Source organism: Jaculus jaculus, chromosome 8, assembly GCF_020740685.1.
Source record: "Jaculus jaculus isolate mJacJac1 chromosome 8, mJacJac1.mat.Y.cur, whole genome shotgun sequence".
NCBI lineage: Eukaryota > Metazoa > Chordata > Mammalia > Rodentia > Dipodidae > Jaculus > Jaculus jaculus.
The window spans coordinates 124,723,775-124,738,198 of record NC_059109.1 but is presented as its reverse complement, the minus strand read 5'-3'; the positions used below and the strand labels follow the sequence as shown (position 1 = coordinate 124,738,198).

At 45.9% G+C, this 14,424-nt stretch overlaps 1 pseudogene; it reads right to left on the bottom strand.

Moving 5' to 3' along the window:
* Window positions 1-6,724: 6,724 nt before the first annotated feature.
* LOC123462902 lies at window positions 6,725-7,742 on the bottom strand (annotated as a pseudogene).
* Window positions 7,743-14,424: the final 6,682 nt, after the last annotated feature.

The following is a 14,424-nucleotide window of genomic DNA, read 5'->3' as shown; positions in this document are numbered from 1 at the left end:
TGGAAACTGCCAATGAAAAGTGAAAAAAAAGAAGAGGAAACCCACAATTTTATAAATTTAACAATATGGTATTTCTGAGACAGGATTTCACTAGTACAGTTCAGAGTGACTGTGAACTCACAAGTTGCCTATGCTGACCTCAAACTGAGGTGCACAGTACATTTAACTCTCAGACATTTTTATTCACATGTAGATGTGGTATTAAGTATACCATAATAACCTAAAAGAAGTGTTGTTTACTTGATGAGCATTATAAAGTGACCATTTATTTCAAAGACTTTCAAAGCAAATGCTTAAATCCCAACTGTGAAGACTGCTTCCCATGACAGAGAAAGAGGAAGATTAGATGTGAGTACTGCTCTCAAAGCTAGTCACAGTGTTAGGGAAGTGTTCAGGGTCAGCAAGATTTCGACTTAATGGAGATTCCTTCCCAAAGAGTCACCAGTGGGTCCGGTTTTGCCCAACACCAGGAAGTGCAGGCAGCTCAGTGTGCAGTGTGATCACACGTTCTGTGTCCTTCCAGAAAAGCTGTTAAATTCCTTTCAATCCAGGAATGAGGTGTGTTTTCTTGATGTGATCTCCTATGAAACTGCTAAACATCGTGGTGTCAACATCTCCAATACCTCCATCTAGACCTTAGCTATATGGCTGGGTATACTGACTCACGTCTATAATCCTAGCACTTGGGAGGCTGAGGCACAAGGATCACTGTGAATTAGAGGTCAGCCTGTCTATAGACTTGAGTTAGGGGTAAGCCTGAGTTAGAGTGAGACCATGCCTCAAAACAAAAGGATGGGGGAGCTGGAGAGATGGCTCAGCAGTTAAGGTACATGCTTGCAAAGCCTGAAGGCTTGAATTTAATTCCCTAATACCCATGCAAAGATAGATGTACCAAATGGCACATGTGTCTGGAATTCATTTGCAATGGTATTTATTCTCTCTCTCTCTCTCTGTAGATAAATTATATATGTATGTATGTATGTATGTATGTATGTATGTATGTATGTATTAGAGAGAGAGAGAGAATTAGCATGCCAGAGCCTCAGCTGCTGAAATCAAACTCCAGACACTTGCACCACCTAGTGGACATGTGCAAACTCGCACTTGCCTCACCTTTGTGTGTCTGGCTTACATGGGATCTAGAGAGTAGAATATGAGTCCTTAGCCTTAGCAGGCAAGTGCTTAAACCACTAAGCCATCTCTCCAGCCCCTACAAAGATAGTTTTTTTAAAAGAAGGAATTAAAGCCAGGTGTGGTAGCGCACACCTTTAATCCTAGCACTTGGGAGGCAGAGGTAGGAGGATTGCCGTGAGTTCGAGGCCACCCTGAAACTACATAGTGAGTTCCAGGTCAGCCTGGGCTAGAGTGAGACCCTACCTTGAAAAATCAAATAAAAGGGGGGGGGGAATTATAGGAAACATAAGCCTAAATGGGGATCTCTGCTGCCTGGGAGCAAAGTTACACAGCCTGGCAAGAGGAACTGCCCAGACTAGAAACAACATTATTAATAGATTCAAGAGGGCACAGGTCAGATGCAAACATTCAAGAGCAAATGAGAATAAAGGAAAAGGGGTTTGGGGTGAGCTTTGAGGGATAAAGTTTCCTTGTATCCCAAGGAGTCAACGAATGGAGAAGGGATATTATCCATTATGCTCAGTCTACTCATTTTTTTGTGACCCAAAAGCAGAAGAAAACGGAATGAAACATTTCACTGCTTCCCAGCAGGAAAGTTATTAGCTTCCTGGAACCCTATTTTGGGGGTGTCATTCTAAAGCTGAGAGTTCTCAGTGCCAGCGAATGATGGTATGCACTTGTGATGGTTGGAGTACCTTTTGCCTGACCAGGGCTTCAGAGTGCCAGTGATATGCCCAGACAATGAGATACCCTTTTGCCTGGTTGGGGTTTTGTTGTTTTGTTTTATGAGATAGGGTTTTCTATAGGCTAGTCTTGCCTTGAACTTGCTCTGTAGACCAAGGTGACCTTGAGCTTCAGAGCCTCCTCCTACACCTCCCAGGTGACTGATGAGCTTTGGTCTAGGTTTTAGACTGAGAAGGATGTTCCTATTGGATTTTTTTTTGGATTTTTGAGGTAGGGTCTCTCTCTAGCCCAGGCTGACCCGGAATTCACTATGTGGTCTCAGGGTGGCCTTGAACTCATGGTGATCCTCCTACCTCTGCCTCCCAAGTGCTGGGATTAAAGGTGTGTGCCACCATGCCCGGCTGGATGTTCCTATTGGGATAGCAATGACTGAGGAGTGAACTTTGGGTGATACTTCTGATGACCAATGTATTAAATGCTTTGTGGACTGGAGAGATGGCTTAGTGGTTAAGGTGCTTGCCTGTAAAACCTAAGACCCAGGTTCAATTTTCCCAGAACCCACATAAGCCAGACACACAAGGTGACACATGGACACAAGGTGGACATGTGGCTGGGATTATCACAGTGGCTGGAAGTCCTGGTGAGCCAATGCTCTCTTCCTCTCAGAAAATTAATTAATTAATTAATTAACAAATAAATGCTTTGTGATGGAGCGAAGGACCCTGGAACAAGCATCCAGGAGCTCTTCTGTCTGGAACTGAGGAACATGTGGTTAAATCCACGAAGGAAGTCAGAATATAGAATTTTCCAGAGGGATTCTTTGGATCATGTATTGAATGACTGAGAAGTTTCTGGAAGAAAGGAAGATTTTTCAAAGGAGTAGGTACCACAAATAAGTTTGCTGCTAGGTGTGGTGACACATGCCTTTCATCCCAGCTCTCAGGAGGCCAAGGCGGGAGGATCACTGTGAGTTTGAGGCCACCCTGAGACTACATGGTGAATTCCAGGACAGCCTGGGCTAGAGCGAGATTCTACCTCAAAAAACCTAACAAACAAAAAAGTCTATGACGGAGACAAACAAAAAAGTTTGTGATGAAGGTATGGGTAAGATTCACAAAGGCAAACCAAAGTTCCCGACAGGCTGACCTGGAACTCACTCAGCAGCTCAGGCTGGTCTCGAGTTCTTGGACATCCACTTTCTTCAGCCTCCCGAGTGCTAGGGTCACAGGTGTGAGCCACCACGCCTGGCTAGAGGGGAACAGTTTTTGGTGTGCCACGCTTCTGCTCCCACTGTGATGTGTGCCATAGGCCCAATGCAATGGTCCAAGTGACTGTAGAACAAATCCCCCAAACGCTCTTTGTCTGTTTGTTTTTTGCTCGACATTAATTCAAGTGTTTGTCATAGTGGTAGAAAACTGACAAATATAGTGTTTCCCTGAAGTTGGAAAATGCAGAGTTTAAGGCTGGTACCAGGAATGGGCTGCTGAAGTTAAGGGAAGACCGACTCTGTGGTTCCCTATAGTCATCAGAAATCTCACCCTAAGACTACAGAATTTCCCACAAGCATGCAAAAAAAACCCCACTACATATGGGTGCAATAGTGGCATGTCTGTTATGGGGGAAACCAACTGCTCTCTAATTGGACTGCAGGTCCACTCCATAGGAGGTAATACATGCCTGGTACTGAAAACCTAACCAAACACCTATGGTGGGGGAGGTCATGAGCCTTAGGAGTGTAGCGCATGCCCTTTCTGGCTAAATGCATATATTATGCTCACCAAACTGTCCTATAAGCACTTTACTTAATGTATACCCACACATTAATGCTACTGTCAATTTTGGTTAGAGAAGCTTCTCTTTTCAGATGTTTCAAAAGGCAACATAGTGCTGAGAAGAAGTGACAGAGGAGTTTTCAGCATTGAAACATCTCTATCACACCTTCCAAGGCTCAGGGTCCACTGCAGGAGAGGTAGCAGAAAGAATGTAAGAGCCAAAGGAAGGGTAGTTCTGTTTACAATGCACTCTTCCAGACACAAAATGGCCTGGATATCCATGACCCCACAGTGCCTGGTACTATCTACACAAGACCATTGTAATAGGAGGAAAGATTATGGCATCAAAATAAAAGAGATAGTAAGCAAGGCATGGTGGCACACACCTTTAATCTCAGCACTCACTTGGGAGGCAGAGGTAGGAGGATTGCCGTGAGTTTGAGGCCACCCTGAGACTACATAGTGAATTCCAGGTCAGCCTGGACCAGTGTGAGACCCTACCTCAAAAAAACAAAAAAAATAATAGTAATTATTATTATTAGTAGTATTATTATTAGTATTATTATGGGATGGCTTAGTGGTTAAGGCAGTTGCCCACAAAGCCAAAGGACCCAGGTTCAATTCCCCAAGACCCATGTTAGCCAGATGCACAAGGGGGCACATGATTCTGGAGTTCGTTTGCAGTGGCTGGAGGCCCTGGTGCACTCATTCTCTCTCTCTCCCCCTTTCTCTGTCAAATAAATAAGTAAATAAAATATTTAAAAATAAATAAGCAAATAAAAGAGAGACTTATTGAGAGGTGGAGGGGATATATGGAGAGTGGATTTGTGAAGGGGATAGTGGGGGAGAGGAGAGAATTATCATGGTTTATTGTCTGTAGATATGGAATCTGTCAAAAAAAAAATAAGCCACGTGTGGTGGCACACACCTTTAATCACAGCACTCAGGAAGCAGAGATAGGAGGATTGCCATGAGTTCAAATCCTCCTTGAGACTACTGTGTGAATTCCAGGTCAGTCTGGGCTAGAGTGAGACCATACATCGAAAACCCATTCAAAGAAAAAGAACAAAACAAAACCCGGCATAGATCATTGCTCAATTAAACATTCCAGGTGAGATACAGTGATAAGTGGGAACAGGGCATTCTCCAAGTTATTTCTGCTCTAATAGGGTCAGCCTGACTACAAGGAACTAGACTGACGTGGCTAAAGGTCAAGAGTAACCAGATTAGGGGACTTTGGAATCCAGGAGGCTGTGACCGCTATCCTAGGAGGACCTGTATCTACTGGACTTGGTAGAAATTTCGTTCTATCTCCACAATTAAAGGGTGTGGCCTCTCTTGCTTGTTCAATGATAGATTGCATTCTAAGCACCTTCTATTTACTCCTTATAATAATCCTCTGAGGTGGGACTGATAGTATTATTTTCATTTTGAAAATAAGGAAACTAAGGCAGGGAGTGGTGACCTGACTTGTCCCACGAAAGAGCTAGAAATGGTTAGATGTGAGGATGGACCCGGAGCACTGGTTCCAGAGCCAACATACACTGTGTCTCTCCCCACCACCTGCCCGACATAAAAAGTGCTAAGTCGGGTGGAGGTGGGGGTCAGTAAAGCATTTTAGGCCATGTATATACATTTACAATGGTGACTGAGGAATGTTCTGGTAGGTCATAAACAGTTCCAGTTTTCCATGGGACTGTTCTGGTTTCAGTGCTGAGACGCCCCAGAAGTTCCTCAGCCTAGGATGGCTGGTCCCCCTGGTTCTTGGCTTCTTCTTCTCTAAGTATCATGTGGCTCAGAATCTCACTGAGGCCTTCTGGAGTCTGAAGATGTTTTCCATACAAGTCTGGGAGGGACCATTGGCAGTGATAGACTCCCCTGGTACAGCATATCCTTCTTTAACCCAGGACCTTCCTAAGAGGTTTTTATTTGTTTGTTTGGTTTTTTTTTAAGCAGATCTTTTATTATTATTATTATTTTGAGACCAATGATTCAATTCCAACTTTCATATTAAAGTCACTGTATTCTCTCATCAAGACTCAAAGAAAAAGCAGGGTGTAGTGGAGCATGCCTTTAATCCCAGCACTCAGGAGGCAGAGGTAGGAGGATTGCCGTGATGTTTGAGGTTACCTGAGACTACATAGTGAATTCCAGGTCAGCCTGGGCCAGAGTGAGATCCTACCTCAAAAAGCCAAAAACCAAAAAAACTCTATAGAACATATATATATGTGTGTGTGTGTGTGTGTGTGTGTGTGTCATCTTGGCTGCTTTATTTATTTATTTATTTGCATTTTTAAACTTCACAAAAGCTTTACAATATCTGTTTCCCCCATGTTGATCATTGAGTAAGAATGAAGATTTTGTCACATTAATTAGGCATATTCAAAAACAATAGATAATTTACAAATCACTTTAATTAAAACATTTTGCAAAATAAATATTCTAGTACACATCTGGCTATAGACTTAATCTTCTAATAATTCATTCATTTGTACAAATCCTTAGTAGTCAGCCTTCACAGGCACGCTTTCATTGAATCAACAATCATCTCAGACACACCTTCTGACGAGACTGACTTTATGCATTAAGACAAGAAAGTGTGCATTCAGGAGCATGTTTATTGTGTTTGAGATGATACATCAGTGCTCTTTGAGCTACAAAGGGCAAAAGAAATCCTCTCGTTACAAACTGACGAAGGTAAAAGGTAAGACATTTTCACAACAGCATGGCCCACGTACTCAGAAATAGATCTGGACTTAATACAAATGACATAATTCCTAGTCATCTACAGCTACTTTTATAACTTCATACAGATATGAATTGGGCTAAAATGCACTATAATACTTGGTAGATTCCAGGACCAGTATCCTTAGTACATGACAACATATATTTGATAGCCCAAAGAAGCAAGACTTGCAAGTGGGCGTTTTAAACAGAACTAATCTACAGCCACAAAGTTCTACTCCTGGCAGCATTTACCTTTTTGAGGGGTCTCCCAGGCTCCAGAGGATCAAAGCAGAGTAGAACCAGCATGATGTAAGCACAGAACTCCACATGGTAAAGGCTATAAAGATCTGCGGCGCAGGGAGAAGAGACTCTTCTGGCCCGCACACTGCCCACACACGTCACGTGAATTATGTCGCGTATCTCTTGGCCCAGTGTCTGGCCATCCTGTTATGTTCTGCTCTGCTGGTCAAATACTGAGTAGCTATGTGTGGTGGTTTGAATAGAATAGATGGCCCCCAATATATTCAATTGTTTATTTGTTTGTAGTTTGCATTTTTAGCCACCAGGCTGGAGGCAGTATCATGTGTGGATCTTAAGGTGTGGTGGTGGGTTTCAGATTTCAATCTAAAGATATACAAAGTGTGCCTAGCTGGAGTTCCTAAAGTGTGCTATTTGGCTTTTGGCTTTTTAGGCTTGTGCTTCTCTCTCTGTGCTTGGGCCTGTGAAGGCAGGCCAGCTTCTTCTGCCATTATGGAACTTCCCCTGGATCTGTAAGCTTCAATAAATATCCCTTCCTCCATAACTGTGTCTGGTCTAGAAGTTCATCTCAGTGAACCTGAAGCTGTCTGCTACACTATGCTTCCAACCAGAGGATCTGCGGGGTTGCAGTCTGTCAAAAGGGAACAAATGGACAGTAAGACCTTGGAAACAGTCAAAGCAGGACTCCAGTTGTCCTTTAGAATGTCCAGGCAGATGATTCCCTGACTGTTGATGCTGGAGTGATAAATCCTGGCACGGGATGGTAACCTTTGGTGATGTAAATGGACAATCTGATGAAAATGTGATATGCAGGAAGAAAACACCACCTTCATATGCAGAACCTGGTGGACCAGGTTTAGTTGATCTCCATTCATAAATGTTATCTCCTTTAGGTCCAGCTCTACAGTTAGGAGGAGGACCAAGGGTGATTTCGGCTAGCTCCTGAATTCTTTCAGCACTGGTGGAGAATTTGCTAGAGCGTTTGGTGTTCTGCTGGGTGGCAGAAGGTTTTCTTTCTTCCTGCTCTTCGGGCTCTGGAGCGGCTGGGCCTCGCTGGTCCGTATCTGAACCACCACTGCCAGTGCCAGGGCTAGCATCATCTGGCCTGGGCCCATCTCTGGGCATCTTGGTGAACTTATCTCTTAGAAAACTTCTCCGCCGGCTCATGCGCTATGCTGTGGGGGAGGGAGCGCGAGATAAAAGCCTTCCTTGAGGAAATGGAGGCAGCTGGGGGCAGGTGAAGGGGGAAGGAGAAAAAAGCTGCAGCCTTGTCTTTGGTTTTAAGACAGGGTCTCATTTTGTAGCCCAGGCTGGCCTCAAACTCATGATCCTCCTCTGGCCTCCACCTTCCAAATGGTGGAATTATGAGTGTGTGCCACCATGCCTGGCTCCTAAGAGGTTCTCATAGGTAGGTGTGACTCTAACAGGCTCTCCTGGGCACAGTGGCACTAGAGTCCCTCTTAATTGCAGTGAGATTATGCCTCTCCAGGGAGATCAACTCTGACATGCCAATTTAGTAATGACACTCTTATCCTAACCCTCAAGTTTTAACTCATCAAAGACCGAGCTAAGAAATGAGCCAGGTCAGGAACTTGTATCCACCAGCCTGGGGCCTGCCTAGTCCTGTTCTGTCCAGATGCCAAGCAAGGACCAGATCCCACCCTCAAGCCACAGGTATGGGCCAAAGCTGAGACACAACCATGCCTAGGCTTAGAAAGGAAAAAGTCAGCTGGGTGTGGTGGTGCACACCTTTAATCCCAAAACTCAGGAGGCAGAGGGAGGTGGATCGCCATGAGTTCAAGGCCAGCCTGACATTACATAGTGAATTCCACATCAGCCTGGCCAGAGTAAGACCCTACCTTGAAAAAAAAAAAAAAGAGGAAAAAGTCCTGTGGGGGCTCCCAGAGCTGGATGAGGAGACAACCACAGAATGTTCTGAGCTGAGCTCCTCTGACGAAGCACAGCCAGAGATGACCGGCTACTGTGGCTGACCGCACACAGTTATCTAGCGCCACTGTCCTCCGGGATTCCAAGAGAACAACAGGGAACATGTTGAAACGCATGTCTGTTGACTGAGCCAAAGACAGCATATGAGGCAATCAAAGCCAATGGAGGAATAAACCGAATGTGGAAGCTGGAAAGTGAGTAACGGATGGACAGAGTCTGAAGGGACTTGAGACCTGGTTCCTCATGGGAGCCATCAGGATGCAAGACAACTTGGCTCCAGGGTGGAGGGACCAGGCACCTCTGAACACCCTGAGGTGTGGGCTATGAGTGCAAACAGGAGGGCTGGTTGACTATCGCTCAGGGTGTGGGGCTGGGCAATTGGCATCTAGGACTCCTACCACAGCTGACAGAGACAGGATGGGCCCCTCCTCACCATGACAGGGGATTCACGCATGTTCACACAGGGCTCAGCACTGCTTGGCACATACAGACTGCATCCTTATTACATATGCTCAGATGGCCCCTCCTGGTGCTTCCTTGTGTTTATTTCCCTCTTGGTCAGGAAGAGACTCAAAGACATGTGTCTCAAGAGACGTGACGTGGACATCACTGTCAGGCACCCTCTAACACTCCTCGCCATCCACAGGTATGTACCAATATCTGGTATTCTATTTTCGTCATCTTCAGGTGGTGCTGGGGACAGAACTCGGGGCCTTCCGTGTGCTAGGCAAGTGCTTTACCACTGAACGACGTCCTCAGCTATCCTCTTCTTAATAAACAGGGCTTTAAAAATATTTTATTTATTTATTTGAGAAAGGGAAAGAGGCAAAGGGAGAGAGAGAGAGAGAGAGAGAGAGAGAAGGGATGTGCCAGGGCTTCCAGCCACTCTGCAAACAAACTCCACATGCATGCCCACCTTGTGCATCTGGCTTACGTGGGTCCTGGGGAATTGAACTGGGGTCCTTTGGCTTTGCAGGCAAGTGCCTTAACCACTAAGTCATCTCTCCAGCCCCGATAAACAGGACTTTTCACCTGTGTGCCTTGCTTCCACCTGCAAGACACTCCCAGGCTTCTCTGCCATTAGTGTAGACACGTGGCTTACTTAATAAATGGAAGTTGTAGGCAACCCAGGGAACTGCCTCTTTGTAAGACGGAGGCACCCTCAACCTTTGCCTCTCCTCCACTTTGATCTCTGGACTGTCGACGTGACGGTCAATACCCCAGCAGCCACACTGGACAGTGAGCACTGGGGCTGGGCAATAGCACTGGCCGAGCAGAGATGAGGTGGGGCGTCTTCCCAGAGTTGACACCAGCCCTCCGTTGCCTGCCTCTGGACTTCTTTCACGTAACAAAGAAAAGCAGCTTCTATCTTGTACTCACTACTATCATTTGGGAGCTTTCTGTTGTGAGCAACAGGTGCTAACCCAGCATCCCAAGAGCGAGCCGAGGGACCGCGCTCCCTTGCTCTCCTTGCTCAGAGATCCTGGGAGATCCGAGTCAGCAGAGACCTTGGCTGCACAATGTCCACACGCTCGAGAGCAAAACTGAATGCAGATATTTCCTTCAACTCATACTCAGCTTAAAGAATTAGAAAATAGCCGGGCATAATAGCGCACGCCTCTAATCCCAGCATTCAGGAGGCAGAGGTAGGAGGATCGCCCTGAGTTCCAGGCCACCCTGAGACTACATAGTGAATTCAAGGTCAGTCTGGGCTACAGTGAGACCCTACCTTGAAAAACGAAAAAAAAAAAAAAAAACACCCAAAAAAAAACCACCCAGAATTAGAAAATATTTAACAAATTCAAATATATATGAATTGTTATGTTGATGGTTTGGCTTGAGGGATGGCTCAGTGGTTAAAGGAGCTTGTTGTGCAAACCTAATGACTGGAGTTCAGATCCCAAGAACCATGTAAAACCAGACGGCAAGTAACTCACTCCTAACACTGGGCGTGGTGGTGCACATCTTGAGTCTTAGCACCCAAGAGGCTATGCTAGGAGGATTGCCATGAGTTCAAGGCCAACCTTGGGCTACAGAATGAATTTCAGGTCAGCTTGGCCTAGCATGAGACCCTACCTTGAAAAATAAACACAAATTTTTGACTTACTTATTTATTTATTTGGGAGGGGCACACACGTGCCCCACACGTGCCTCTTTGCACCCAGCTACATACGGATGCTGGAGAATTAAGCCCAGACAGACAGGCTTTGTAAACACGTGCTTTTAACTACTGAGCCAGTTCCCCGGAGCCCTGCTGCTGCCTGATCTTTTTTTTTTTAGAGAGGGAGGATTGTTTGCGTGTGTGTGTGTGTGTGTGTGTGTGTGTGTGTGTGTGTGTAGTGTGCATGCATGTGTGTGTGTATACTGTACATGCACATGTATGTATTCATGCAGCACCCAAGCACTCACCCGTGGCAGAGTGTGCGCTCCTGCACTGACTACAGCAGAACACGGGACGTCCCCCTCCATCGCTCCTCTTCTCCAGTCCACTGCCCTTCGGTGTTTTTGTTTGTTTTGTTGTTTTTTTAGACAGCATCTCATGTATCCCAGGCTGGCCTCAAACTCCCTATGTATCCAAGGCTAATCTTGAACTTCTGATTCTCCTGTTTCTATTTCCTGAACACTGGGATTATAGACATGCAGCACCATACACAATTTTAGGTGGTGCTGGGGATCGACCCCAGGGCCTTGTGCATGCTAGGCGAGCGCTCTGCCAACTGAGCTACATTCCCAGCCCTTGAGTCTATTTTCAACATTGAAGTTGGGGACTCTGGATCCTCTAGGAGGGCTGGGGGATTGGCGGCACTGGGCTGATAATTCGGTACAGCAGTAGTTTTGTCTGTTTGTCTGTTTGTTTGTGACAGAGATAGACAGCCCAAGCGGGCCTTGAACTCATTTCGTGTCTGAGGCTGATCTTGAACTCCTAATCTTCTTTCCTTCACTTCCCAACAGCCAGGATTGCAGGTACAAACCACCACACCTGGCTGAAGGAGCATCTAAACAGGTCATCTGCCATCTCATTGCCACAATCCCTTATTGCATGCAGATACCCTCCTCATCCTAGGAGTGGGATTTGCCAGTGGCTTGGACTATAAACCAAGTGTTTCCATAGGTCATCCCTGGACTAGGAACGTCTCAGGCTGATCCCTTGAGTTGATATGCGCTCAGCTCTGCATTGACACGTTTAGGGCTCACCCACTGCATGCTGAGGCTGCTCTGTCACATTGAGTCTGCAAGCCTAGACTTCCAGGCCACTTTCTCAGAGTGTCACAGAAGAACAGGAAGCAACTTAGTGACACATTTGCCCTTGGCACTGCAAGCCACCATGCAGTGAGGTTTCCCCTATATTCTCAGTGCCTGGTACACATCCGGTCCAAGGAGCTGTGTGCTGAGCAAAGGAGAAGGCCACCCTCCCTTGTCACATGGAACCAGAGCAGAGTCAGGATGTACACCTGGCTCTGGTCTCTTGGGTCAGTTCTTCCTTCAGTCATGGCTGCTGTCCAACCTTCCAAGCTGCCCTCTGGGTCTATAGCGACCAAGCATCCGGCCCAGAACATTCACAATCAGCCCTGGCTACACCTCTCACGGGCAGCTACTCGCAACCTCCACAGGCTGATCATGGGCCCTGCCTCACAGGGCTGCAGAACTGCTGGGAGGACTACATAAGATCATGGATATTGGGCTAGGGAGAGGGCTCAGCAGTTAAAAGTGCTTGCTTGCAAAGCCTGCCAGTCCAGGTTTGACTCCCAAGTACCCACATAAGCCAGATACACACACTGGTGCATGCTTCTGGAGTTCATTTACAATGACAAGAGGTCCTGATGTATCCATACTCTCCCTACCCCTTACAAATAAATAAAAGTCTTTTTCCTTAATATTGTAATATTTTCTTTTTTAATATTTTAAATTTTATTCACACCATTCTGCAAAATTGTTTTCACTAGCATCTTACTAAAGCAAACAAACATTTTATACTCTTATTTCACCTTCAGCAACAATTTTTTTATCTTTTTTATTAGTTATGTATGCAGTGAGTATATAGCCATGATGGTATGTACCATCATTAGCCTTTTCCCTGTCCTCCCTCCCCCGCAGATTGTGGGTGTTGCATGGTGGAGGTGGCCTTCAGTTATGGGGGAGAGGCAATGTCTCTGCATAATGACCCAACTTATGGTTCTAACAATCTTTCCACCCCCTCTTCCATGAATTTCCTTGAGCCATGTTGGGTTCATTTAAGTCTTTTTATTTAAAAAAAAATTATTCATTTATTTATCTGAAAGAGAAAGTAGGCATCATGGGCACACCAGGGGTTTCTACCACTGCAAACAAACAAACAAACAAACAAACTCCAAATGCTTGTGCCACCTTGTGCATCTGGTTTTACATGGGTACTGGAGAATGAAAACAAAGGCCATCAGGCTTTGCAAGCAAATGCCTTTAACCACTGAACCATCTCTCCAGTCCTGAAAATCATTTTAATAAAGATTATGATGCGGGCATGGTGGCATATACCTTTAATCCCAGCACTTGGGAGGCCGAGGTAGATTGCCATGAGTTCAAAGCCAACATGAGACTACATAGTAAATTATAGGTCAGCCTGGGCTAGAACAAGACCCTACCTTGAAAAAAAAAAAATTCTGAGTGTGAACCTCAACCAAGAGCATCACTGAGACATGTTTTGTGTGAAGAGGAGGACGAAGTTACTCATGTCTGGACATTCCCGCCCTTGGCCATCAACCTGTCCTCCCTTAACCCAGGTTACCGGATACTGGACAGAGGTGCGCACAGGCCCTGCTTAGATGAGAGCTCCTCTCTGGGTTAGCAGTGCCGCAGGGACCTGAGCTGTCTGTCCCCTTGCACTCCATCAACCCCCGCCCTCCAACACACAACAAACTCCGACTTCCCTCAGGCCCTGGGCTAGATCAAGAGAGAAAATGAGGCCGGGTGTGGTGGCGCACGCCTTTAATCCCAGCACTCAGGAGGCAGAGGTAGGAGGATCACCGTGAGTTCAAGGCCACCCTGAGACTCCATAGTGAATTCCAGGTCAGCCTGAGCCAGAGTGAGACCCTACCTCGAAAATCCAAAAAAAGAGAGAGAGAGAGAGAGAGAGAGAGAGAGAGAGAAAATGAACCCTCTGCCTGATTGGTGAGGTTAGCCAAGGTCACAGGACTTTCTTCTCTTTAATTACCATATACGAATTGTACAAAGTAATGGGTTTAATTATGTTTTCACACATGTAATGCACTTTGATCGTCTCCACCCCCATTACCCTCATGTCTTCCCCTTCCTTCTCCTCCCCCAATTTTTTTCTCCCTTCAGAGTCTGTATGTGGGAGGAAACATGTGCCACTTGTCTCTCTGAGTGTGGCTCATTGCAGTTAACATGATCTCTGGCTCCATCCATTTTCCTGCAAACAGTATGATTCCATTCGTATCACAGGACTTTTCTCCTCCTCCTCCTCCTTCTTCTTTTCCTAAGGCAGTCTCATATAGCCCAGCAGAGGCCTCAAACTTGCTATGTAGCTGAGGATAGCTTTTTTTTTTTTTTAAATATTTTTTGTTCATTTTTTATTTATTTATTTGAGAGTGACAGACAGAAAGAAAGACAGATAGAGGGAGAAAGAGAGAATGGGCGCGCCAGGGCTTCCAGCCTCTGCAAACGAACACCAGACGCGTGCGCCCCCTTGTGCATGTGGCTAATGTGGGACCTGGGGAACCGAGCCTCGAACCGGGGTCCTTAGGCTTCATAGGCAAGCGCTTAACCGCTAAGCCATCTCTCCAGCCCTGAGGATAGCTTTTGATCTCCTCCAGCTACTGAGTTCTGGAATTGCAGGCAGGTGCCTCATTGCCCAGCCTTCACAGAGTCTTTGACGCCAGGACGATGGCAGAAAGTCTAGTGGGAA